The following is a 25324-nucleotide window of genomic DNA, read 5'->3' on the forward strand; positions in this document are numbered from 1 at the left end:
CATCAGAAGTGTGTTTTGGTACGTCAGTACGAAACACTGGGGGACCTAGACAATTCTGGTAGGGGTGTTATGAGGTGAATCAGTGAAGCTTGCGGCTGCTGTATCTGAACGCGAGCACAGCTGGCCTCGCTCAGGACTGTTTCGCTTGAGGGTGATTTCAGCAGTGAGGAAATTTATATGCTGCCTACAGATTATGGCAAAAGACACCTACTCCCGAAAAAGGCTGGCGAAGGACGAAATTGTACAGCTATACATTCATCAATGACCAAGACAGGAAATATTTTGATGTACGCCTCTGCCGTGTAGATTGCGCAATTACATATGCCCTGTATGGTACTGAAGATTCTTGTTATATCGTTAAAGCATTACTGTAATTCTGGGGGGAAACAACATCAAGTTTAAGCAATCACCGATATATAGGGCGCTTAATAAAAGCAATTGTCAATGAAGATACTAGATTTTCGATGTGAAACGTAATGACGTAAACGCGTCTCTGCAAACTGTCTATTTTTGGCTCTCAGGATTACCTTACGATTTGCATTAATTATTAATCCCTCTATAAACGCTAAATGCTTATTTGTTCAAGAAAAGATAAATTGTGTTTTATTTAATTGTTCGGTCTTCCCGCATTGTCTTCAATACTTTCAATTATTAACCTTTTTGAAGACTCATCGAAAACCAAAATAATGATTGTGTTACATAAGATGAATAGGAGGTTCCCACTTTAAATACCTGAAATAAATCTTTCGAGCGTTGTGTTTCTGTATGAGTATGAGAGCACTGACGTGGTGTGTGGACACGACCGGTTTCGAACTTCTATCTCACGAGTCGCGTAGTTAAACGCAATTATCGAGGCTCATTTTAGATAGCTGTCCCTTCTTGAATGAAGCCCTAATCGGAATCCTTCCAGCTGGCATAGGCTCGATATCAACTACGTGACACCTTCTCATGCGGGTTTCCCTGGACAGGAACCATGGATTTCATTTGGTATTTGATTGGTGCCTGTCGATACGAAGCATCAGGACATCCTGAAGGTTTCATATATTTTTAACGATCGTCGATATTTGTGACTGGGGTTGCGATAATGACACAATGAAGGCGGAATTGGTCTGCTGGCCAAGGGAAGCCGAACATTTACAGTTGCTTCTACAGCTTCATATTTTAAAATTAACTGACTGCAAATTTAAGGGATGACGTCTTGCGTAGCGTAGCTCTTATGACAGGCGGCGGCCCGCCCTAATGGCACCACCAGTTAACAACTGAAAATAGTAGATTCTTTTCCAACGTCTATTTTTGTACGAACTAATCCATACCGAAAAAAATCGCCGCCAGTGGGACATAGATAACGAGGTGGGGTAATGTGCAATATTCTTCCTACATTGCAATGATTTAACAAAAGGCTTGAAGGTTACCTGTTTATTAAACCCATCTGGAGTGACTGATCAAGGGCCTACCCTAGACTCGATATGCGTTCAGCGTTCAAACAGCGGCAAGACAAACTAATCACTTTGCTATTGCCTCATTGTAACTGATCAAGTGGGGTGAATGAGGCGTGACAAACTGGACACGTCATATTTGTCTATAAAGTTACAGAAAAAGCACCACCACTCTCTACATAGCAAGGTTGTGTGGAAGGTATCGGTGGTGAGAATTTTCAATTTAGGTCAAAAGAAATAATACGTCTGAGACATACGCACACCTAATATAACCCTCTGACTTTTTTGACAGCAAAAAGACTTCCCATGATGACTAATTTTCAATAAATCTATATTTCGGGTGAGTACAATACACGTATACAAAAAAGTTTGCTACCTTCAAGTCTGCGCAAATCTTATTTTTGGTCCGTAACAGCCTGGAGATGATAGGGCCGCGCCTGCGGGGGACCCTTCAGATTTTCAGATAAGAACAAGAGCAGCAGCAACCACTTTCGTTTTGGCGCGCCGCTTGGTGGCCGCAAGCTGACGCCCGATGCCCGTTGACTTTTCCCTTTTTCCCCGTATTATAAAAGGGGCTGTATGTGTTTCGGCATGACGCTTGTTGGATGATGTGGTGCTGCATGAGTTGATATGATTTCGACTCGTTTTTTCTCCCCTTTGCCACAAAGCCGACACCTCATTGAGTCGGGTGGGTCCAAATTGCATGAAGTCCTGATTCGCTGAAGTCTGACCATCTGTGGCAAAATTGATGGCCGGACTACCGAGCCCTCAGTCGCTGTTCATATTGAAGGCAAACTTGGGGCAGGGGACGGGGTCACACTGCGAAGGATCTATCGCTATAAGTAAAGCCGTGCCGACAAACAACCAAGTTAGGCCACCGTTGTGTCTTGTGCCGGCCCCAATAATAATTCCCCAGTAAAAGAGACGGGAGAAGATCCCTGTTGTTTCTTCAGCGCATCGTAAATCACTAGTGGCATTTTCAGACGGGCTAGTAGGAATGTGACGAACTAGTTAGTATAGCTGGGTTGGAAATGTTAGATCCATTAGATTCTGCAATAGCTCGTGGAATGAAACAGCTAATCGGTAGGGTAGCAGCTGATGATACATCATTGTTGGTTTTATACGGTCCTTACGTTGACCCTAATTGAGTTTTCGCAGTACTCGGTGACTAGTTATCTAAAGAGGTCTATCAACGTGAGTATGAAACTACATTGTCGAACGCTTAAGCATCGTTAGATTTATGAATATTATAATAGGAATAATTGAATGTGATCTACAAGAATATACCAAATAGGAAATATACATATGTTATGGACCCTCTTCCTGATTAACTATTGTATATAGAAAGATTGATCACAGTGTATATAGATAAAATACAATGTATTCGCACTTTAATAGAGAAACGCTTAAGGAAACGTCGCGCTTTACGTCATTATTTACTCTAAGCCTACGCTGATCGTACGCTACACCTTCTGTACTTATGTCCAGTTTGCGATTCTAATTGCTTTCAACGATGTAGTATCTATATGGACGTATACGAAAGCAATATAATTTGTCATCGCATTTATTTTTATACCCATATATATATGGGTAAACCCATCCGCTGCCAGTTGATGCCATGCTTTCAAACGGTACACGTGCGATTTAGAAATAAACTTATTTTTTCGAGTATCTTCGTATCGGCAAAAGCCTAAACTCCCTCGTCGGCTACCGTTGTAACGCTGTATGTGATGCTACTTCCTATGCTAACTGAGTGGATATGGAGCTGTCTTTCTGTTGCTTGATGAGGTAACCATGGGCACATACTCCTGTTCATGAGCGCCAGCCATCTGTTACTCCTTGCAGAAATAAAACACCCACCTTTTGATTTTCATCCTAAGCTTTTCTATCGTTCGTTCGAATAGTGGTTGTAATTATGTGATGACTGACCTTCGTGTGTCCCGTCACAGCTAAGACTAACATTCACGATTGTTAACAAGCAAAGTGACACCTGTCATAAAATGTAAATTCAGACTTGTATCTGACTCTTCCTATCAGTGTCCATTCAGGATCAATCAAAAGATTCGATAGCTTTCCTAAGTTACCATATTGATCTTTTGCTTCCTCTTGTCCTGCGAACCTAGGAACATTATGTGTAGCAGAAACAAATAATGTTTACTTAAGCTAAACAGTAGTTAGCCTACGACACAAATAATCTGTTTCATCATGAAAACGATGTTTCACTTGTTATAAACTGTCGTTTCTATGTTGAGTAGGACCCGCAAATTGTTATTTATTCTAAGATAAGAGGTTATATTGAAACGAGGCCCAATTGTAGTGTGGGTAGAATTGCTTCATTCACCTGTTCCAAACTACACACTTTGGAAAGGCCAGAAAAATTCTATTCATATAACAATAATAACATCATACGATTTTAAATGATGTCAGGTTTATCATGCTGTGTATCGGCCTGCTAAAAGACAACGTCGAAGAAGCTACGTTAGATGATAGCATCTTCAGGGTGGATGAATAAGGCGACCTTTTCGAGGAATTGACATACCACCGCGAAATCAAAAATCTTACCATCGAGGTAGCCAGTCAGATTGTTAGTACTGAATGAACCAACTCGACGAACAGATAGAAAAGCTGTGACGATTGCCAAATACGCGTCTTCGACAGATGCTGGGCCATACGTTTCCAGCCATAAAACGGTGGATGTTTCACCTGCGTAAAATAGCCTATAGATAAAATGTTTCGTTTGTTCGTATTTCGAATTATCGTGCTTTAATTTCAGTGCTCGTTAAATCTTTGATCCAGTAGGATACATACGATCCTTGTTTCGCTTAGATAGACAATACGATTCGACGAGCGTTCAGGCCAAATTCACCTCTCCTGCAATTCATGTAGAAAGGATGATCGTTGAAAATAGGGCTTGCGCTATTTGTACAAATTGTATAGCATTTATCTATCGTTTCATATTAAGATTTCTAATACGAATGTCAATGAAAAGGCTTAATGCGGAATAGCTTAAGGACCACTTAAGTTCATGTGCTGTCATACCTTAAGTCATCAACGCTCCTTAGAACTTTATGATTCAATTCACTGTACACTAAAGGTAATTAGCACTTGAGTTCAATAGATATTAGCTGCAATCCGCTCAGATAAAGATCTTAATATGCACGACGAAACTATTCAATGTTACTGGCCGATAAACCAGAATGAATAGTAATCCTAATCGCTAAACTTAGCATGCTTCGGCCTGAAACACATACATATTATTCGCACAATAGATAAATGGCAAAGCGCGTATCACGTTAGCTAAGCGGCTTGCTTGTTCGCGCCATGAAGCCCGGCCGTTCTAGTCGTCGACCTCTTCCGAACTCTCTCCAACTTACGGGCCACAGGATGCAAACATATAGTAGTACTCTGTCGACCGTGACCAATTCCCTTTAGCTACGAATACTACGGAGGAAATCGCTGGAGGAACGACTCTTCTTTTTTTCGGTCCGCATCAATGATCGGTCGCACGACCATTCCGGCGCCAGAAGCAGGGGGGGCGGGGGGGGGCGAGTACGAGTAGTAGCTTTTACTGGCGATGATTTAAGGCTAGTCGAAAGCGTTCCGATCGGATATCCGATGCAGCTATTATCTCTGATGAGATCGGTTCTACTGTAGGACTCTGTTCCTACCGACGAGACCACGATGATGAAACAGCGTCGCGCTGACCGATTTGATCCGACCTGTTGAGTCAGAAATCGACACTAGCGAGACTGTCAAAGATGCTATAGCTAGCTCAGTGCAGACAATGTGGTTTCACCCTGATGGATATACTCGATAGTGTCGTATTTACGTGATCGCCTACTAACGTGAGGTGAAGTAGATTCGAGACCGGGCGTAAACGTACTTCATTACGTGCTGAAAGCCAGTTGTCCGATATAATAATTAAAGGTGATACCGTGCGTAAAAGTGAAAAATAATTTCATGTCTTTCTAGATTAGGCTTTTACCTTGACATCTACGACATACCTGTGTAAATGCGTTGTGTAAAGCAGTTCCCTATCAATGCTTTAAACCTAAGCTAGCATGCAGAGCTAATTTCACGAGTCCAGCCCAAATACAGATTAAATTCACAGATTCAAACGTGATAATGTCACACCAAAGAAACACATGTAAGCCTTTAATGTCGATTAAAGTGCTTGGAATCCATTGCTAGTTACTGTAGCCTTTAAAAAAGACACGTCTCAATGATCTAAGTTGAACTTTGCTTGACTTTCGTGGTTGGCGAGAAATACACCCACTCGCTGAACACATATTAAGTATGCTTGCTTTTACCTAAACCATTAGCGAACCTGCAGTTCTATATAAACTCTGTTATCACAAATCAAACGTGAAGGGAATTTTTCGCCAGCTTTTCCCTCTCCGCCCCCCGTTGGTAGGAGCCGATGATTTGAAACAGTGGCAGGCATTAAGAAAGCGCTCCTGCTTTGGACCACGTAGTGGGATTCTGGCTGGTTCTGTCAATGCAGCTACGAATTTTTCGGAGCTAATCGTCCCGTATTGCTGTCTAGTGGGGACAGAATGCACCTCTGTAGTAATCCACAGTTTTTCTAATCATAGCCTAGGAGCACTGAGATGAACATGAAGCAAGAAACGCTCTTCGATCGCCTGCACTGCGTCTCATAAGGCGTCGTTCCGCAAGGGCTCTACCCTTCAAACGGCCAAGTTCACTTGGTTAAAAGACCTGTTGTTAAAAGACCTGGGGTCGGTCTGTCATGGCGGCGTTGCTTCTAAATAATGTTATCCATATGTGTTAGGCAGAATAGGGTAGGGCAGGGTGCAATGCGAAATTAATGGATCGTTGACATTGAAGCGTTTGAGCCCGGCCTACGAGCTTGACTATGTGGCACTTTGGTGAACTACACCAGTAAATAGAATATTAGTTTATCACGAATAAAGAGCATCCCATCAATAATAGAATGTGCCCTTACGAATTTTATATGATAAATCACGAACGATAACTAGAAAATGGATCGAGCGAAACGGAAAACAGTCTCTGGTAAACTACAGGCTCAAGTATATTATATACAATTATATAGAACTCCGTTTATGCTACAAAAGCTATAATAAGATCATATCGAAATAGTTACCCGTTCACGTTTGCGTTACAGGGTCCGCATGCAAAGCCTCACTGTATTACACGAAACAAACACAAGTAGGCACTACTTGATGGCAGACCCGTATCAGTCGATAGCTTATTGGCACATGAACTGTATTACTTACAATGCAACCAGAATTGCCTTCATGTTAGACAGGACCGATGCTGTGTTGAGCGAAAGGCGTTGTAGACCTGGAGTGTATGGAGGTCGTGGTTACATTCTCTCGTTATGTCCTTTCTTCAAAACGTGCAGACTAAAGAACTGACCTCTTGAAAGCAAAGTTGTCCCTAGATGTGTAGAGCACCTATGTGTATTTTAAAGGTTGTCTATTTGGGCGCGCCTCTTTAGCCATCAGCGCCCACTTCAAATTTCATTACTTTAATTTTATGCGTTTTTATCTCTACAGCGATCAATCAGCGACGAGAGAAGAGAAATCATATGAGAGCTCAGATTATTGCTTCTAGCTAAAATCATTCATCTCTCAAGGAATCGCCAATGGTGATGCTGCTAGCCTGTAAGACGTCCTGCACTAGCTTCGAAATGGTACGTGAGGCCTCGAATTCAGTTAGTTTATTGATTAGCCTGCGGTCTGAGGTCAAAGGCATCGGTAAATTTCACAAATACTTCAAACATGTACTGTCCTTTTTTCTTCCCCTATATTTTGCTGCCGACCAGTGGCAATATGCAAGCTAATAGAAAAACGGTTCGCAAGACAAGGGTTCTTCCGTTGTTTTTGACTTCCGTAAATGCGTCATCAGCTATTCTTTTCATTTATTCGGAACTTTATCTGAACTGAAATATATGTTGAAAAGCTCGGTCTTATATGAGATTAAAAACATGGACTATTTATTTAGAAGCCAGAGGTTTTGGCCGATGACAACGAGTGTATACCTTTAGGTACCGTCAAATGGTTATTAACCTTTTCCAGGCAGACACTTTAAGGTATTTTATTGCTGGGTAATAGAAACTATCAAAAATTATTATTATTCAGCTGTTTCGCCTGGATGAAATATATTGCTCGGCTACATGGCATACAACCCAATCGCCTGCAGGGATAACAGTTCCTTTTCCATTTGATTTAAATAGCCTATCTTTGCTTGTAGATCTTTGTTTGACTGTGGGAGCCATAACCATAAATCTGAGAGCGTTTGTGTAAGTGCTACCCATATTACTAGCTTTGGCTTTCTATTAACTGCTAATTGACGTATTAAGGTGACGGCCGGATGGGCTAAGTTTGTAAAGGGCTATCAATGGTTTTTGCATAAGTCGATACCATCGGCCTTTGTGAATTTCACATAACGAGGAACTATTTGGCTCTGAAATGAAGGGCAGTCACCTGATTTTTCCAATACATTCGTAATACCCAAAAAGGGGTGAATGTTAAATATAGAAAATCCAGCCGCTGGGTTAGCCCATATTATATTGTAGCGTTTGACAGTGTACAGTATGTCTCCTTAGAAATGTGAGCACACTGAGTGACTATGTTTCCGGTAAAACGGAAATAATTTTTTTAAAAAAGTGCTTACTCGCCTGTTCTCCACTGAACGTTAAAGCGGGCTATAGGATGAAAGACACCGCATTTGCTTGGTAACAGAAACCTATTGTCCTATAGATTGTTCACCGCTCCCAGTTATATCACTTATAGCAGCAATATGGACCAGTAAGGCTATGAACTGTTTTCGATTACATACTCAATCACACGTATAAATGTCGATAGCAATAGCGATAGCATCAGTCACCCAAACTAATCTTTTTTTTTTAAGGCATAACTGCACTTATTAGAATTGAATCACTCTTATACTTGCCTAGTTTTATGGGCAAGCGATCTGTTTACAAGAGGGCATCTTGCACTCAAGCGAGTGCTTTCCGTTTTGTATTTCATTAATTTAAAAAGACGTTAGAAAACTGAGAGTTAACGACGTCTTCAAATGCAACCCTCATGATAGTGATTTAGATGCAAGGCTTTTTGTAAAGGGAAAACTCGGCCTGTTCGAATGACTAAACCAGTCTTCTTGTGCACAAACGATTTATCAACTTTTTTTTAGAAACTTCAAATAGGCAGGGACTTTTTTAAAGGGGGTAGGGTAATAGACTACTTCTAGCAGTATCTAATGAGACCCATAAAAAAAGCACGCTAATTTAGCTGATTACCATTTTAGGCACTGAGATGTTTTTTTTTCAGGTTACGCCAAATCGGCTGTAGGTCGAACATTTTATGGTTGATTGTTTTGTTATGCGCACAAGTCTTCACGTACGTTATTTATGGATATCTCACTGGGCATCTATAGTGCATTTATGAAAGTTTTGCGAGTGAGTCCACCTGAAGTGATTAAGCACACACAACGATACCAGCTCAACGGAATTGTTCAACTGGTGCTCAAAATTGCTAACGACTACGAGCAACGTCTCAAGTACTCGCCATTAGTTTTCGTTGCTAATCGACATCTTTTAGCTTTGTAGGAGGCATCCGTATAAACAGAGGCTCGACATGGGGGGTACCCTGATGCTTATGTGTGCACAAACGTTTCGTTACATAATTCATTTGTCTAAGGTTTTTTCGTTTTCAGTCCAATTGATCAGTTCACTATTAAGATATCGTTATGGAAGGGTACGACTCAAAGCTTCCCTTAGTGTCTGTAATTCCAACACAAACGGATTTGTAACCGAGAAGATGATATCTACGTGAACGTCAATATAGATTATATATAAATTGATACTCCGGGAACACTAAGTTATAGATTTTCAAGGGCATGTAATCGATTCAATGGAACAAACATACATTACTAATTTAGCCCCTCACTTAGAAGAATGATCGAACGAAAAGTCATCGATCGAAAATATTGGTATTTTTATATTCCACAAAGCGATTTCGTGGTAGCTTAGTAAGTGATGTATGTTGACTAACGCTGTTAGGTTATGGGTTCGAGTTCGGACAAGACACACTGGATTTTTTGCTGGGAGCCTCCCGCTCAAGATAATGGCTAACGACGATGCCGGGCTCCAAACACGAAACACAAAAAAAGACTGAGTTTGAAGCCGCAATAGGACGTTGGAAATCGCGTTCTTCGAAAGATCTATTTGAAAAGACATTTACAGTATCACCAGCGTTTTACCAGTTTAGCAGTTTACCAGTTATGGGGGCGTGTCTAGAAATATTATCTAAGAACTTGTTTTAGGACAATTCCAATAAGAGGTGTTACTCTTAAAAACAGTGAAACACTCACAAAACAATTAAGGCTTAAGATATCAAAGTTCAGTCCGAGCAGGCCTTGAGCGTGCCCACGATTTAGGACTTGGCCTTTAAAGGAACTGTATGATTGGTAATGGAGGAGATTCACCCCTAAGGGATTCCGGTCACTTTTACTCAAAGACGAGGTTGGTTAAAAAGGCCCGAGCTTGGACACTACCTGACAGCACGGGGTAGACTTAAAGATCTGATGGGTTGAAGATACGCTGTAAATGTGGATGTGCTACTGCTCCTTTAATATTGCGTAAAATGATTTTTGTTTCTTGCATGAGAAATATCTCTGGAACCTTCAGTTTTCATGTATAGTGAAGATCTCAACGCATCCCACGGTCCTTTGGGCAAAAAACGATCACATCAGTCAACGGCCTAAAAAATGCTTAGCTTAACTTTTGACAATCGTTAATTAACACTTTGACACGAGATAGGTACTGCATAAACGCTTTTGAAGCACGCAAATTTTTTTATACACGTAAGAGCAACTCATTCTATATTTTTAGATTTCTCGGCAATATGAATCTGATGGACCATGACGAAAGTGCTAAAAAACGTATTCACTCTTTAGTTATAGTTTTCTAGTTTAGTTATATAGTTTTCTACATTTATAAGTGTTTGTTATCGTATATGACTTGTAGAAGTCACATTATTATTTTCAGTTGATGGCTTCGCGAAGTAGTGGGTAATTGGCGTTACCTCAATTATCGTCATAAACTTGATGAAATAAATTTAATGAACATTAAAATTTTCTTAATTTTATCGTCTTAGTTTTACCGGCTTCTATTCCACTTAATAATTAATAAAAATACCTCCTAAGATACGTTTTAAAACACCACCATATTGTACCTACTTAAAAACATCTTCGAATATTCATAACTATTATGTAAATGTGTTCTATTCACCAAAAATCTCAAGTCTATATCATTATATCAAGATGAGCGTGAAGCCGTATTGAAAACGCGCAATTCAAAGAAGAACAGCTGAATATAACTTCTGTTATCATTTGCCTTTCAGATAATTCTTATTTGTCTTCATCCCAACCCTTGCGCTCCTCGTATAGGTATAGAGCTTCGAATTTATCCATCTTAGAAAACAATTACAAGTAATTATCCGTTGCGCTGCTACCACGATGGCGTGTATACAACTCACGACCTTGGGTGCCCCGTCAAAATACCTGAGATTTTGTCTGCCACCTTCGCGTAAAGCCGTTTGAGATAGCCATTTCTCTAATCGACGATTGCGCCCATCTCTGATAAATCGAAAATGCAAAACTAAAACTTGACAATTAATAAGGAAAAAACTTTTTGACATTAGTTGGACGTTAGGGATCGTTATCTGTATTAGGCCTAAGCAAATAGATTATACGTAATTTCTCCTTAAAGACTGACGGGAATAAACCGCTGGGGCAATGTATTATACTTGTAAATAATTGTTATAAATATTGACCAAAGAAACCTAACAAACACCTTTCAAAAGACCAAAAGACAGTATTTTTCGAGATATATAATTGGAATATACACTGACTGAATATAATATACACTGACGTGTACAATGTGTATTACATAAGGGGATTTTCGACGCAGCATTAGATCTAACAAATGTTGTTTAATGATGAAATTCTAATTGATTGCTGAAATTTTTTGAAATTGAATTTTTGTTAAAACGTTTATTATGAATTTCGTAGAGCAAGTGTTTGATCCTATCACACATGCAGTATAGGTATCTTTATGCAGATGAGGGAACCTTCTTCATCAGTTTCCTGCAACAATTGAATTTTAGAGGGACATAGCTACGTTTGTTTGGTCAGCCTAAGTGGACGTTAGTTAGTTTATAAAAGCTTAAGTTAACATTCCATCTATAAAAAATTATCTTCGGAACAAGTAACGTAACTAGAAAGAAAAACAAAAACTCGGGCACGAAATTTAAAGTGATTAGGAAATACTCTTCCTCATTACTATTTAATTTGCTAGACGGCTTGACTGGAGCTTTTCTATACGTTTAGCATAGAACCAATGCCTTCCGAGCACAAATCCGCGTCCTTCGCAGCAACTCGCTTTCAAGACAAATCAGAAAGACAAACAGGAGTTTGTGGGGCTGGCTCTATCTGCCCTCCTTTGAGTGACACTTCGATTGACAAAAGGACTACCGTCAGCACAATAACAACCTGACATAGAAGATTGATTACTTGCCGTTTGGGACTTTTCTAAATCATTCGATTTTGACCCTGCCCGTGATCCCCATGTCAGTTGCCATTTTTCCACTACTGATTCAAAATAAAATGTTCCTTCTTTCCGGTTTTACATATATACATATATATAGCCTCACAAGCTACAAGTAGCAACTAGAGGATTCGGCGCTCCAGTCTTATGATCCGTTCTTTCCCTATAATTTATTCAGCAGAAACCAGCAAGCGTCAAGTGGAAAACTATCTCGAACTTAAAACTACATAACAGTATTGGACGTATAGAAAGCTGAAAGATTTAAACTTGTATGGCGTATTATCATGTCGGTAACGCTTCTGTCAATCCGATCGTCAATGTCAATTGATATAACGGATCGAATATTCAGACCCTGATGGGTTCTGCCACAAGCCATGTTCATTCATCTGTCGGAGACCCAGTTGAGTCTGTTTAGCACCGTGAGGCAGGTGAATCTCAGTGTTAGCTTAGTTCCGCATGCGTTTGCTGATCTAGCTAATGCTGGACCGCGTAGCTCTCACTAAAGGGACTCTTTTGCATTGTATGAGGGTGGAGCTGTACGATATGGCAGGTAAACATGTCACTAGTTGTATCAAAACTGTCAATCATGCGTCTATCGGCTATGGTAAATTCAGGGGTGATCCACAGGAGCACCATTTCGGGGAGTCGACTTCTTAGCTAGAATTGGTTTAACTAAATGCTACGTTGATAAGAAAAACCAACGTTGTGTCTTTCTACCATGCGCATGGTGTAAAAAAGCGACAGCATGTCAAAACGGATCCAGGACGTGACATGATTAAGCGATAGGCTGCACGGCCATTCTCTGATCAGCTTATGAGACAGGACATAAACGTACAAATAAAAGTTTCGAAGTCGGTACTCATGTTTTGCATGATAATCGTTCCCAGAGTCAGTTATCACACAGCCTCGAGAAATGAATTGAATTATACTGGGAATCATTTGGAATGTCTCTTTACCGCTTTCTCATGCAGTAGTTACTGGTATGATATATGTGATAATATAACTGAATATAAATAGTTTTCCAAACTTTTTCTCAGATGCGACCTACGATGTTCGGTTCACTGTACAATAGAACTACACCGCACTGACAACTGCTTTCCTCAATCTAAATACGAGAATTGCCATTTTATAGTAGTACCTCTAGTTACAAACCAACGATCAAATATAAACATCATCGACTAAGATATTCGTCTCGCTCGATTAATTGACACTCGTTCCGCAAAACACCCCACCCCTAATAGCAGGGGTATGTATGCCTTACGCTAGAATCATATCTAACCCTATTCCATTGTTCCATTAGTGGAATGCGGACATATATATCTTGTTCCTCCAATCATAAAGTATCCTAGCATCGAGAGAGTCGCTGCAGAAGGGCGTAGTTTGTGAATGTAAGAACGTTCATGAAGGGATACATGAAACGTGGCCTTACGCGTTCAATATGAGGGGTGGCAAGTTGCGGGCTTGGGACACTCGCTCAAGCATAGCAGCTGGGCTAGAACTCGTCGTTTCGACAATTCCTATCGAAATTTTGCTGCATATCTTCGTCCGTTTCGAACTATACACACATAGATGTATATATAGTCGGTGTGTCTATAGCGTCTGCCCACCCGTGCCTGTTCATCGGTGTTGCCTCGTCGGCAATGCTAATAGAATTTCAAAATTGCAGAACATAGGAATTTCAGTGCTAATAAGCAAGAGCATAGAAAGTAAGGAAGAAGAATACGCATAGAGCGGAGAACATGAACTTATACTAAATGCAGTAAGGACTGATCCAGGGAGACACTGGCACTGCCTGTGTGAGACAGGCGAGTGCCACGCGAAGTATGTGGGAGACAACGCTTTTTCATAGGCTACCTAAAGCCAACGTTCGTTCGCCGGGTAGACGCGATCGGCTTGCAGCCGGAGCCGTATTCGGATCTAGGATACGCTCAACCAGCCGCGAGATCAGACGCGAAAGCTTTGCTCGTTGGGCAGAATCTTTACGAAGTGAGGTGGATGACGACGACGACGACAAGGTTCAAAAAGAGCACACGTCTAGGCCGCCCTAGCCGGAAGCCCAAAAGGAAGTCACGTGTACGGTGCTCGTTGAACGACAACTTTGAGAGCGACTATAGCCATAGCTACGTCGGGACAACTAGATAACACTGCGTTTCCTGCGACCTATAGCGCGGTGACACGGCGATGATTCATTGAGAGCGGTCTCCTCATTTATCGTCTATCGCTGTTTTCGATTGCCTCTCACGCCGATCGGTCGAGTCGCTAGGGTGAGCGATGTCACCCAAACCTCAAGCTGGGCCTGTGGCTTGGTCCCGCATCTGCGCTATGAGGCGTTCCGAATTGCTTGGAGGGTGGCGCTGTTGATGACGATGATGTTCTGTGGCAACGACGTTCTCGCAGTATCGTAGTAATATTGTTCCTGAGCTCTAGGATAGTCTGTGGAAGTACATATTTGAATTTTTTTTTCTTCACTCCCACTATATACGCTATCGTATACTGTATAGGTCAAGCATAGCGTGCTTGCTGCGCGATTAAAGCAGATAAACATTGTTGTGGAGAAGATGTCTTACTGGGATGGTTCGAGTCTGACCATCATTACCGACATGGCTCGCACAGCTACAATTTGATAGTGAAGTACGAACTCGTTTTTTGTCGATGATGAGTTCGATTGCTTCGGCTTTCGATTGTCCCAAGGCTCTTCGATGGGTTCTGCGGCTGCTGCTTTCCACGAGCCGCCAGAGTCGCCGACGTCTCTCAAAGTTTTTCTATATGATCTATATGAACGAAAATATCGTGTTAGGTTTTGAAGCAACGTAGCGAAAACTTGCGCCATTTTAGCGGACTGAGCCACTCTTCATTATGTTAAACATCGCTTGAGCTAGCCACAATGTATAGCCGAACGGAAATGATGAACGAAGATCACAACACGGTTCGCTCGACGCTGATATGTAAGATGGATAGCAAGGAAGAGAAAGATACGTCGTCGTTTTAGACTGGATAAGCAAATTAGACGATGCTTACGAATCGACGATCTTTGTTTGCAGCGAAATTGCATTGAGGATGTTTGAGTACACCTCCACTCTTAGATAAATCGAGCAAAGAAAGTCTAAGGAAATTAAACGAATTGTTAGTCTAAATAACAAAACACAGTCATTTTCCCACAAAGCGCACTTTAGCCATATGACAGTAGCTATCTAAGAAATTATTATTACTACATATTGACTACATATAATGTGTTTTAACATGACTTTATACTGAAGGCTAACGTTAGATTAACGTTAAAGGTCATTTAGATAACATTGAAAGTCGGTGTTAGCCGGTAAGACTATTAAATTTTCGAAAGCTAACCTATTTCATCCCGAATACGACAACATAAAAAACGTCTCTGCCATAACGGTTAAAGATTCATATCTATATGTGGAATTTTTTGATAAGCATCGCAGTTCTATTCAAGCAACGCTCCTAATTATCTTCCAAGAGCTAAAAACTCACAGATGCCCCACCGTACCATGAAGTTGGATATTCTAAAATTTTCTAAATGCCTACAATGTGTGTCGACTCCTGGATGCGGGCTAGTATAGTTTGATAATGTTCGAAAGCAATAGCCAAAGCGAGAGGAACGAGTGTGGGCCCTGTATTTTCGTCGTATCGCCTAACGAAGTGCAGCACCTGATTCATGAAGCACGATGCAGCTACTAGTAATCGTCAATCCCCTAAGCTGCATAAAGGAAGTCAGCTCTGAGAGCGAACTCTATACCCAGTCTGATGTTTAATTTTTACTTCACTTGGCTTCGAAAAGTGTAACGAATGTGGCTTCGGTTCTTGGGACCATATTCGTTGGATTATGTTAAGCTCAACGCTGCATTGTCGAGCTAACTGCCGCCTCCTTTGCTTTACTTTCTTCATTGGCAATTCGGCTTGCCACAACACCAGATTATAACACTGCTCAATGCACTGAAGTAAACAAGCTTGTGAGGCATTCCCTTGCAACCCACACACGGCCAGATTCAAAGCAGTTCCTTTCTTCGATTTAAAGTGCGGGGTATCTCTATGCAAATTGCTGATTGCTTTGTTGACCCATTCGACATCAGGGTAGATAGCTGGGCAGGTAGATGGGTGCATCACGGACATGTGCCAGGCTCTAGATTAGGACTCGGTCAGTAGGTAGGCCTAGAGAGTTAGTCGGTGATACGATCATTTCGCCTTTAAGCGGGACGATTGCCTGCTTTCGAGTTGGCCTTACTTCAGCTTAGATCTAGCCATAATCTCTTCGGCTGCTATAGCGTAACGGCACAATGTTTGGATTACACACGTGCAGGACGCCCCACAAGCACGGCCGTATGCAACCATCTTCTGCATGATATATAAAATCGCTTAGTTACTTACCCAAAAACCAACGATAGGTGAGATAATAAATCTCTGAAATGAGAAAAAAAGATTTATATATATATCATTGTCGCGTGTGTGAATAGGTATGCTCGTATATCTTAGTGTATGTCACAAGGCAACGAATAATACGTGGACAAGGAGTGTTGTGTTTAGGTTGTGTATACGGCAAGTATGCGAGTGTGGGTCAATATGGCTGATACAGTAGAAGTACGTCAGATAAAGAAAATAGGTCCTTCGAATGTCGACAGTTGTGAAGGAAGGAAGCTAGGGAAAATCCTGAACGCTTATAAAGAGATCTATCAAAAAAAACGGAAGAAATCAGCTAAGATAACATCAACGAAGAAATAGTAGGTAGGCAGTAAACAGCTCGTCCTGTTTACGGGGCGTGGCTACGGTAAGATTGGAGCTGTTAGGGATGAGACGTTTTTCTAGATTATTTCTTGCTGAAGCCAATGAGAACACTTCGCTTTACGAATGTTCCTTACATGTCTGATATTACTGCAAATAGACGTGATCGTCTCTTTACGTATACACATATGTACCACCGAAATTTACGCCGAAGTTAGTATATCTTGGCAAGAAGGCAGGGCCAAATGCACAGCGCAAAAATAGTTATTTTTTCAAGATCTAAATAGATAAAGTGAGGGTACCATCAAAGTTTACATTGCAGGCAACAACCGTGATGACAACCACTTAGAACGTGCCCAGATCTGTTAGAATTTTTAGTATTTTAGCCAGCTATGCCTTGCAGGATAGGCAAGTCAGTCTGAAAATTGGGGCAAAGCAAAACAACATTATCGACAAATTCGTCGAAAAAAATCGACAAAAGGTATCCGGGTCAAACGTTAATTATATGGATGCCTGAACCAAATCGAGTCACCGACCGGCTGATTAAAATGAGTTGCACGGCAGAATAGAAACGTAAGTGAACTTGGATTTTAACGAGCAACTTAGACACAATCTATTTATGGGTCAGGGTCGAAACATCTATGCTAAACTTATTTATGGAGTCCGTGCCATATACAAATTGTTTCTGGCCGGTAGACCGCAATATTTAAACTCATTCGACCGGCCATCTTCTTAAAAGCAGTAACAGGCTTGCTTTTTTTATTTCTTATTTTACAAATATAGGACGATATTTTATTAAATATCGACTTATATATGTATAAAGCTTTGTCTCAAGGGTGTAGTTTAGCCAGTTTACTTTGGCTCACGGACGTTCGGATATAGAAAGCCATGTTAAAAAGTTTAACCGATTTTTTAGGTCTAAAATTATAACAGATTATCTTTTCTATTTTTTATTATTTATTATATTTTCTATTGAGATTTCTGCAGATAGCCTTGAATGTTGGCCGCTGTCGCATTAGATCTTTATCTTGAAGACCATATGATAACTAAGGACTTCTAGAACGAGCGATTTTTGGTTGGACGAGATCTGGAAATGATTAAAATTATGCCGTAGAACGGTTAGCGTTTGTAATGCGTAATAGTATAAAAGACTATTTTGTAGATTTTGTCAACTTATGCAACCCGCATCTATGTTTCTGTAACCTTATTGATTTCTATACAATATATACTTATATGTATATAAACGTTCTGCATCCATCTTTGTAATTCTAATGCAGTAGACTGTATGGACCAGACTTCGTTACAGGTACTACATTACGTCAACAGCACTTACAGAATGCGGTTATTAATTTGCACACCGGTTTTTTCATTCTACACGGTACGATCGTACTTCTCAGTCTTCAGTTCTTCTCAGTAAAATCTTCATGAAGCCATAAAATAATTTCTCTAATAATCTTTTAGATTGTCCTTTCTTTCTCACTTGTTCGGGACATTTGTGGGTGCCGCTTCTGAAAGGCTTTTGGGAGTATTCCTCTGAAAAACCCTCCTACGTAATCGCCTATTAGTATAGCCTTTGCTGCCGATTCAGCCATTGCCACAGTGTCGCCTTTTAGTCGTCTAAAACCGATCTCTCGGTTAAAGGGCTTTACAAGCACGATCTGTTGGAGACATGAGCAAGTTATCCTTTTGCCAGCCAGGTTGTGGCAGCCGAGTGAAGACGTATGGAGGGACGTAATTGGCGCATCTTCAAGAAGATGCTACAGAAATACATCCTGACACTATGTGCTGTCTAGAGATATGAACGAGGTGGCTATTGGCAGAACACGTTCAACGACGACCTGTCATACTGGTTGTCGTATAGAAGACGCGATATAGCGAGAAAACGGTCAGACAAAGAAGCGGCGGTAGCATAATGCCTCGAGCGGTGGGGTGCTCTCAAAAACGGCCACAGAACGAGACGGCTGTGGGCGAGCGTTGTGGTGAAAAGACTGGATAACAGAGGAGAAGTGGCTATCGCATTGCAAACCTCAGAAAGCGGTGGTTTGGGGCGGGGTGAGGCTACTGTGAGCAAGAAGGATTTCCTTAATCCCGTGCCAATCCTATCCAGACTCTATAATTGGTGTAGGCTCGCAGTTCTATGTAAGCAAATTTCGGAGGTTGTTTCGGTCAAGGGGCGGAAGATAGTGGCGCTAACAAGAGACCAATAGGTTAGTGTGTGACACACAGGGAGTATTTACTCGTGTAAAAAAAAAATAGAATTAATACAATATTTAAGCATGATTACAATTGTTTAAATAATATTTTTTGCAGTACAACGGTTAACATCTCACGCTATAAAACGTCAACATCTCACAGAATAATCATATTGCTGGTTCCTATTAACTGTCTAAAACATAAATACAATATTGAATATATATGTGCTGCTGAAGCTATCGAGGGCATTACTTTTCTAGCCCAGAAAGCACGTGCGTAGATCTAAAGTAGAACCTATTAGGTCCGATAAATTTTCCGATCTTCGTGGGATAGAAATCCTGAATATAGATCTCTCTGTCAGGTCTGTCTTGTGCATGATTAATCGGTTAGTCGGTGAGTGCTTGCATTTCCGTCAATGCGCCAAAATCAGGAAAGGTTCTAACTGGCTAACGATAAATACGGCTTCTATAATCAAACATAAATGAGAATAGAATGATTTTGGATGTCTGTCCGCGCCCTCAATGACGTTATTTGCTGTCAAACAGGAGAATAGGGTGCATCACGCGTAACGATGATTTTATCTGTTCGAGTCAACAGCAAGGGGATCATTAATAAGTTATCATGTGCGAGTTTCCGCTAGATATTCTAGTTTCAGCAAATGATTATTTGAGATCGGTGAAACCGCTCGTTCTTTTACTCTTTACATTTCTTCCAACGTTTATTTATATATAGCACTGTCTTTTAAAGCACAGTGGCAAAAGTAATGCAGCAGCCAACCCCGAACTGGTTAAAGATGCATTATTTAAACTGAAGGTTCGGTCTCCATTTCTCAGCACTGATATTGATGCCAATATTCTGCCCTGACTAGAGCTTAAATTCCCGAGTAGAATCGACATGACGATGCATCTGAAAGCAAGAACACTCACAAATGCTCGATTGGTAGGAACAAGCAGACGAGCCTGCGTTATCTCGTTTTAGCAGCGTTGTGATAGCTGCTTCCTGGTCGTTTTTCTTCTAACTAAAATGTAACCCATTCTACGTCAGGGTTCTTTTGGCGTTCAATAATTGCATATACTGCAGCTACCAGTTATCGAGAAAAAAAACTTAACCTTCAAACTTCGCTGTAGCTGTATTACATATACGCGATCACATCGTGGTGCGAAGAAAAGCCACGTCAAAACCCAGTATTGATCAGACGAAGCGTTGGCAGAAATATTCAATTATCGAAAAAACGTCCGCTATCCTTCTGGTTATATGGCTTTAAATCCGCATATCTATCTGAGGTAATATGAATCGCGCCAGGTCGCCGCTGGCATTAAGTTGAAGTTGAGGTTTGACAGTGGTGATGGCAGTAGTAATAGTAATGCTAAAACTGTCGGAATCCTTTTATTCAGACCCAAGAGTAGAATGTCTTACAGATAAATGAACACATCTGCAACAATTTGCTATGTATAACTTTATTACGACGAAGCTACAAGGCCACAAAGAAATTGAGCTATTTAAGGTCAAGATGCGTTATGGCATAAAAAAAACTTATGGCTTTCGTTCTAGAAATTTCAGTGTGAGAGATGCTTTCCGTAGTGGTTGACTAACAAAGGAAATTATAGGGGAAATTGAGCAAATCAACACATGAGCATCTATGGTATCGCTAAAGATACACACTCACCAGTAGATAATAACTTTGAATCATCATCAAGTAATGCTGGTCATAAAAAAACGGTGTTAATACGCCACACAAATTGACGCAAATTCATTTACCCAATCGTACTTCTATCCACTAAACTCTATAGAAACGCAATGAAGTCGAGCCATTGTAAGAGTAGTGTGCAAATAAAGAACTATGCTTCGTAACCTGTGGGAAAGCTAACTACTAATAGGATTATACGAAACGATGGCGCAAAAGTCGACCGGAATAATAGATAAACTGGGTGTCGTCTTCCACCGTGACAATGCTAATTCATGTACATCCTTAGCGACCCGGCGAAAGTTAAAATAACTTAGATCAGAAGTTTTAATGCAGTTGCCATGCAGCCGAGGTCTTGCATCAACTGATAGACTGATGACTTGGTCTATTTAGAACTCGTTTGATCGTCATCGATCAAACGAGTTCTAAATATCATCTAGTTCTAAATATTATCGAGTTCTAAATATTAGCGTATTTACTATAGTAATATTATCTAAAAACAAAAAAAGGTTTGCCTTAATTTTGGCCCTAAACGGATCAATATTTTTCAGCAGTGAAATGTGCATAGAAAAAACATAACTTATGGTGCCTAAATATTGTTAGAAAAAAGGTGCCTTTCTCTATGCTGAATGACGTTTATTAGTACTAGTAACTTAAACAAATGACTATGGATTCTTTAACCACTCCTATGATAAGTACCAATCATATTTTGCGGAGATAACATATTAGAAAATAAAGGCAAAACCCATTTTTTTTTTTTTTTGTATAAAACGTATCTAATATTGCCCTTGATGAAATCCTAAACAAATAAAACATACGTACTTATATGAATTTGCCTTTTTCGAATTCATTATGTTCTATGCTAATTATATATATATATGAATCTTCAGATTAATTTCTATATCTGAGGTGTGTTCAACCATTGTTCATATAAACGTAGCAAAAACAAGTTCCACCCAAGAAAGGATTCGATTATTGTTAACTTCTTACTAAACAGCCTCGCTTTACCCTCTGTTTAACTGTCGTTGATTTAACTTGTCGTTTATATCATACCTTGAGCAAGTTATTATTCCGTTTTTTATTAGAACGTTTCGATAGCCCTGTTTTGCTACCAGTACTATAATTGCTTATTCTAATATTTTATTTATAAATATTATTATATAAAGATTTAACAGCTAAACTACTGATCTGTACCTTTATAATTTTACATTCTATATTCATCATATTGCAACTCTTTGCTTGTCTAGTTTAGTCTATCCATTATCTTGGTTAGTCGTGCTATCGTTTTAATTTAATCGGACCCCTAGCTTGATCACAGTTACTCTATTACGGTGACCCCATTCTCCCTCCGGAATATTCCGATAACCCCTTTGAGTGCAATTAGCTTATACTTCAAAGTAATACGTGATTGCATTATGGATATTCAGCTATCTGTATCTGAGTTGTCCCATTAACGAGAATTTTTCTGTCAGTTTTAGCCTATAGCAGAGATATAACACCAAACTCAGCTACGGTGAAACTGTACCATCTCACTAAAAATCGGTACAAAGCAAGCCATTTATGTAGCTTTCAGGCACATATGACGTTCGGCATTTATCTTAATATTTTTTCTGTGTTACAGATGGTAATATTTGGTTGTTTGGAACAGAGATGAAAGTATGTTGAAGTAGTAGAAACAAACAAAGTATAAACGTCACCTGTATCACATATGAAAGTGTAATGAAATGAATTTTTGTCACAGGGAGATGTATACCACAGGGGGATGTGTAACAAATGTATATATTGATACGCAAGGGGATATTGCAAATACCTTTTGTAGGGGTAAAATCCATTATCTTCGTCTTATAGACATACAATTCAGCAATCACAGCATTTAGTGTAGATCACGCCCAGACAGAACACCTACTAAAATCTTAAAGCTGCAGGAGTGACCAGCTGCGTGTGATGCGCACGCTCTAACACGCAATATCAACCGCTACGAACGATGTTTCACGCTCTTTCAGAGTGACTGAGTTCTGCAGGAACAAAGGGACGTCTCTAGTAATAAAACAAAGCCACATATTACTTTATTTGTCAAAATTCATATTAGACGGTCGTTGAGTCGTTTTCTGGGGTCGTAATTACTATGCTGTTATACTTGCCAATCGGCAGAATACGCTCCTGATCCTTGAGGTAATCTGCAGTGTGACGAGTCAGTAACAGTGATCAGAATTGACCCCATTTACAAGTATAAGACTGCATCAATTCGCACATACTCAACCAGATTAGAACTGGAAACCTCGGTTTAGGTTCCCATCCATATGGTTTGCCCTATTAAGTTGCTATAAATACACTATTATCTTGTCTTACGCAACAAAGCTTTTAGCCAAAATGGGACAGATGCGCGTTTATCTACAGTCACAATCGGCGATGGTAATCAATGACTGACGCAAATTTATTCAGCTGATTACACTGTGCCTAACCGACTACGGAGGACGTGATATATTTTTAGCACCTGTACTAAGCCTAAAAAAAACTACGGAGGGTTAATGGTAGTATAAATAAAAAAAATGTACTATCGCACCCGCTCCTGTACCTGGTATCTATAGAATGGAGAGACGGGCTTAGCACTGATGTTTAAAGAGACTATGTAATATCGCGTTTTTCTACATCATATTACGAATGACCATTTTGGAACTGAAGAAAGCTGATATTCTTTACCCACTGAGCACTAAGCAACAGCCTTGACTAGTGAAATATTTCAATAAGGTCAGGTCTTATAGAACCTTATACCTTGCATATTGCACCGTTTAAATAAGGTCCAATAATTTGTGTCCGTTTTTTAATTATTTTTGATTGTTTTGAGCTTTTTAATTTTTGGGCTCTGCTATCAACGCAAAATTTTGGTGAAATTCGCATTTACTAATATCGCCGAAAAAAGTATATTTCGAGCAGGACTTCCCAATCCAATTGAAGCTGTTGAATGGTGAATTGTTGGCGGTTATATTAAATAAACATAATTATTAAGGATGACGCTTCTAGCAAAAAACTGCATTGAATTATTTGAAAAGTTGCTATTTAAATATATATATATATTGTGGTACAGCTGTTGAATGTAGACATTTTTTTAACTGGAAAAAGCTTGACCGAGTAAGATTATCAAGATAAACACAACTACAAAGCCGACTAACTTTCAACTTTCGAGCTGTTTTATCAGCTACTAAGTGAATCGGAATGAAGCTTCAACTCAGGTCTAGCGAATATGATCGTACGAAAACTTTACAGCAAGCGCACATTGCTCGTGGCAGGCATTGATTTTACTTTACAATGCTTGCTGGCCGTTAAGCCTAACCTCTTCAAGTATGGCATTTCCAAAAGGTATTATAATGAAACAATAGAACATACAGGAGCCTTTAAGTATGTCTAGTTCAGAACAGACTTAAGACATAGAAACAGTAGCCCATCCAGAAGCTTATCGCATTTATCGGTTCGTCACTCATCCTCCTGAGGTATATCTTCTGGGCCACCCCGGGGGCACATCTCTGCAATTGTCGCTATTTTACTGTGAACGGTTTCCTGACCTTATAGTCAAATGAGGCTCTTTCCAGCAAATGCTATCTCAACTGTTCTCCCGCTGCTTACGGCAGCTTCAACTAGTGAGGATGCTATTTAGAAACATTTCTTTTTATTCGACGACTTGAAAGTGGGGACACCCCAATCGGCCTTGGAAGGCGACAATGACCGGTGTAAGTCCAGCGACACTTCTTTTCGATACTTCTGGTAGATTAAATAAATTAAATAAAAAAAAAAAAGAGCATAAATGATTATTGTTGATCATCGTTATTTTTACGTTCTGCATAATCGTCATCTTAGCACTTTCGTTCTGTACTGAGCTGGAACATCTTATCAAAATTATAACACATTGTTTCCCTGAATCATTCAATCTGAGTGTCTCTATGCTAAACAAATAGAACTGTATAAGTAAGCCTTTCTCACAGATACCATGCCATGCCATGCCATGCTATAGAAATTTCAGGATATCCCTTCAGTTAAGGCTAGAATACAGATGTCGCAGTAGGCTTACGATTGACACTTTGTTGTACTACGTTACGGATGAGGCTGGATAGTGAACGCCTGTTCGACTTTTCACCAATTAGGATTTTTCAGCGGCTGCTTGAGTCTTTGACAGGGGGGGATATCATTCGATCATAAACTGAATTTCTCAATGTAGTAAAAGCATCCAATGCATTACATCGGAGCCCAATGTCTGTCTACTTAAAAGCATTGAAAATAGACTATAACGAATATACGCGCTATCCGACATATGTAGTATGTCAAAGACAAACGACAGAAGACAGAATAGAGCTTTGTTTGACAAAATCAGATCTTGTATCTACATAACATGGCAAATTTTTCGTAAACAAAAAAAAAAAAGTTCCCGCCCATTAGAAGTAGCAACGTGTCGAAACAGGTTGAACAGAGTCGAACATTTGATGATGAGATTGATCGTATTCTAGTAGTGCAATGCCTTCAGTGTTCAATTGTTGTGTTGGACACCGATCTAAAAATATCCCGCCATCAAAGAATGAAATGGGCCTTTTTTCCTTAGAACCCATGTCATTGAATTTTCAAATTAGGTGAAGTCAATGTTATGTTCAGCGTTGAGGCTTCTAGACCTAATCATCTTAGGTGTTTAGTAAATTC

The 25324-nt window shown here is 40.1% G+C and overlaps 2 long non-coding RNA genes across 3 annotated transcripts in view; one reads left to right on the plus strand and one right to left on the minus strand.

The window, feature by feature from the left end:
* Positions 1-2801: 2801 nt before the first annotated feature.
* Positions 2802-25324, minus strand: part of LOC111264475 (uncharacterized) — a 31227-nt gene continuing 8704 nt past the window's right edge. Inside the window, exons 4-6 of one of the 2 annotated variants that reach the window (XR_015312703.1) lie at positions 16414-16446; positions 4811-5155; positions 2802-4307 (exon numbers count right to left, since the gene is read on the minus strand). This is a non-coding gene — a long non-coding RNA (uncharacterized LOC111264475). Of the gene's footprint in view, positions 5156-16413; positions 16447-25324 lie in introns of both variants that reach the window. The other variant, XR_002682884.2, reaches the window with a different exon arrangement.
* Positions 5348-11241, plus strand: LOC147752946 (uncharacterized). Its single transcript, XR_015312704.1, has 3 exons — positions 5348-5363; positions 6977-7113; positions 10826-11241. It is a non-coding gene; the product is annotated as an uncharacterized LOC147752946 (long non-coding RNA).

This window comes from Varroa jacobsoni, unplaced genomic scaffold, assembly GCF_002532875.2.
Source record: "Varroa jacobsoni isolate VJ856 unplaced genomic scaffold, vjacob_1.0 scaffold_863, whole genome shotgun sequence".
Taxonomy (NCBI): domain Eukaryota; kingdom Metazoa; phylum Arthropoda; class Arachnida; order Mesostigmata; family Varroidae; genus Varroa; species Varroa jacobsoni.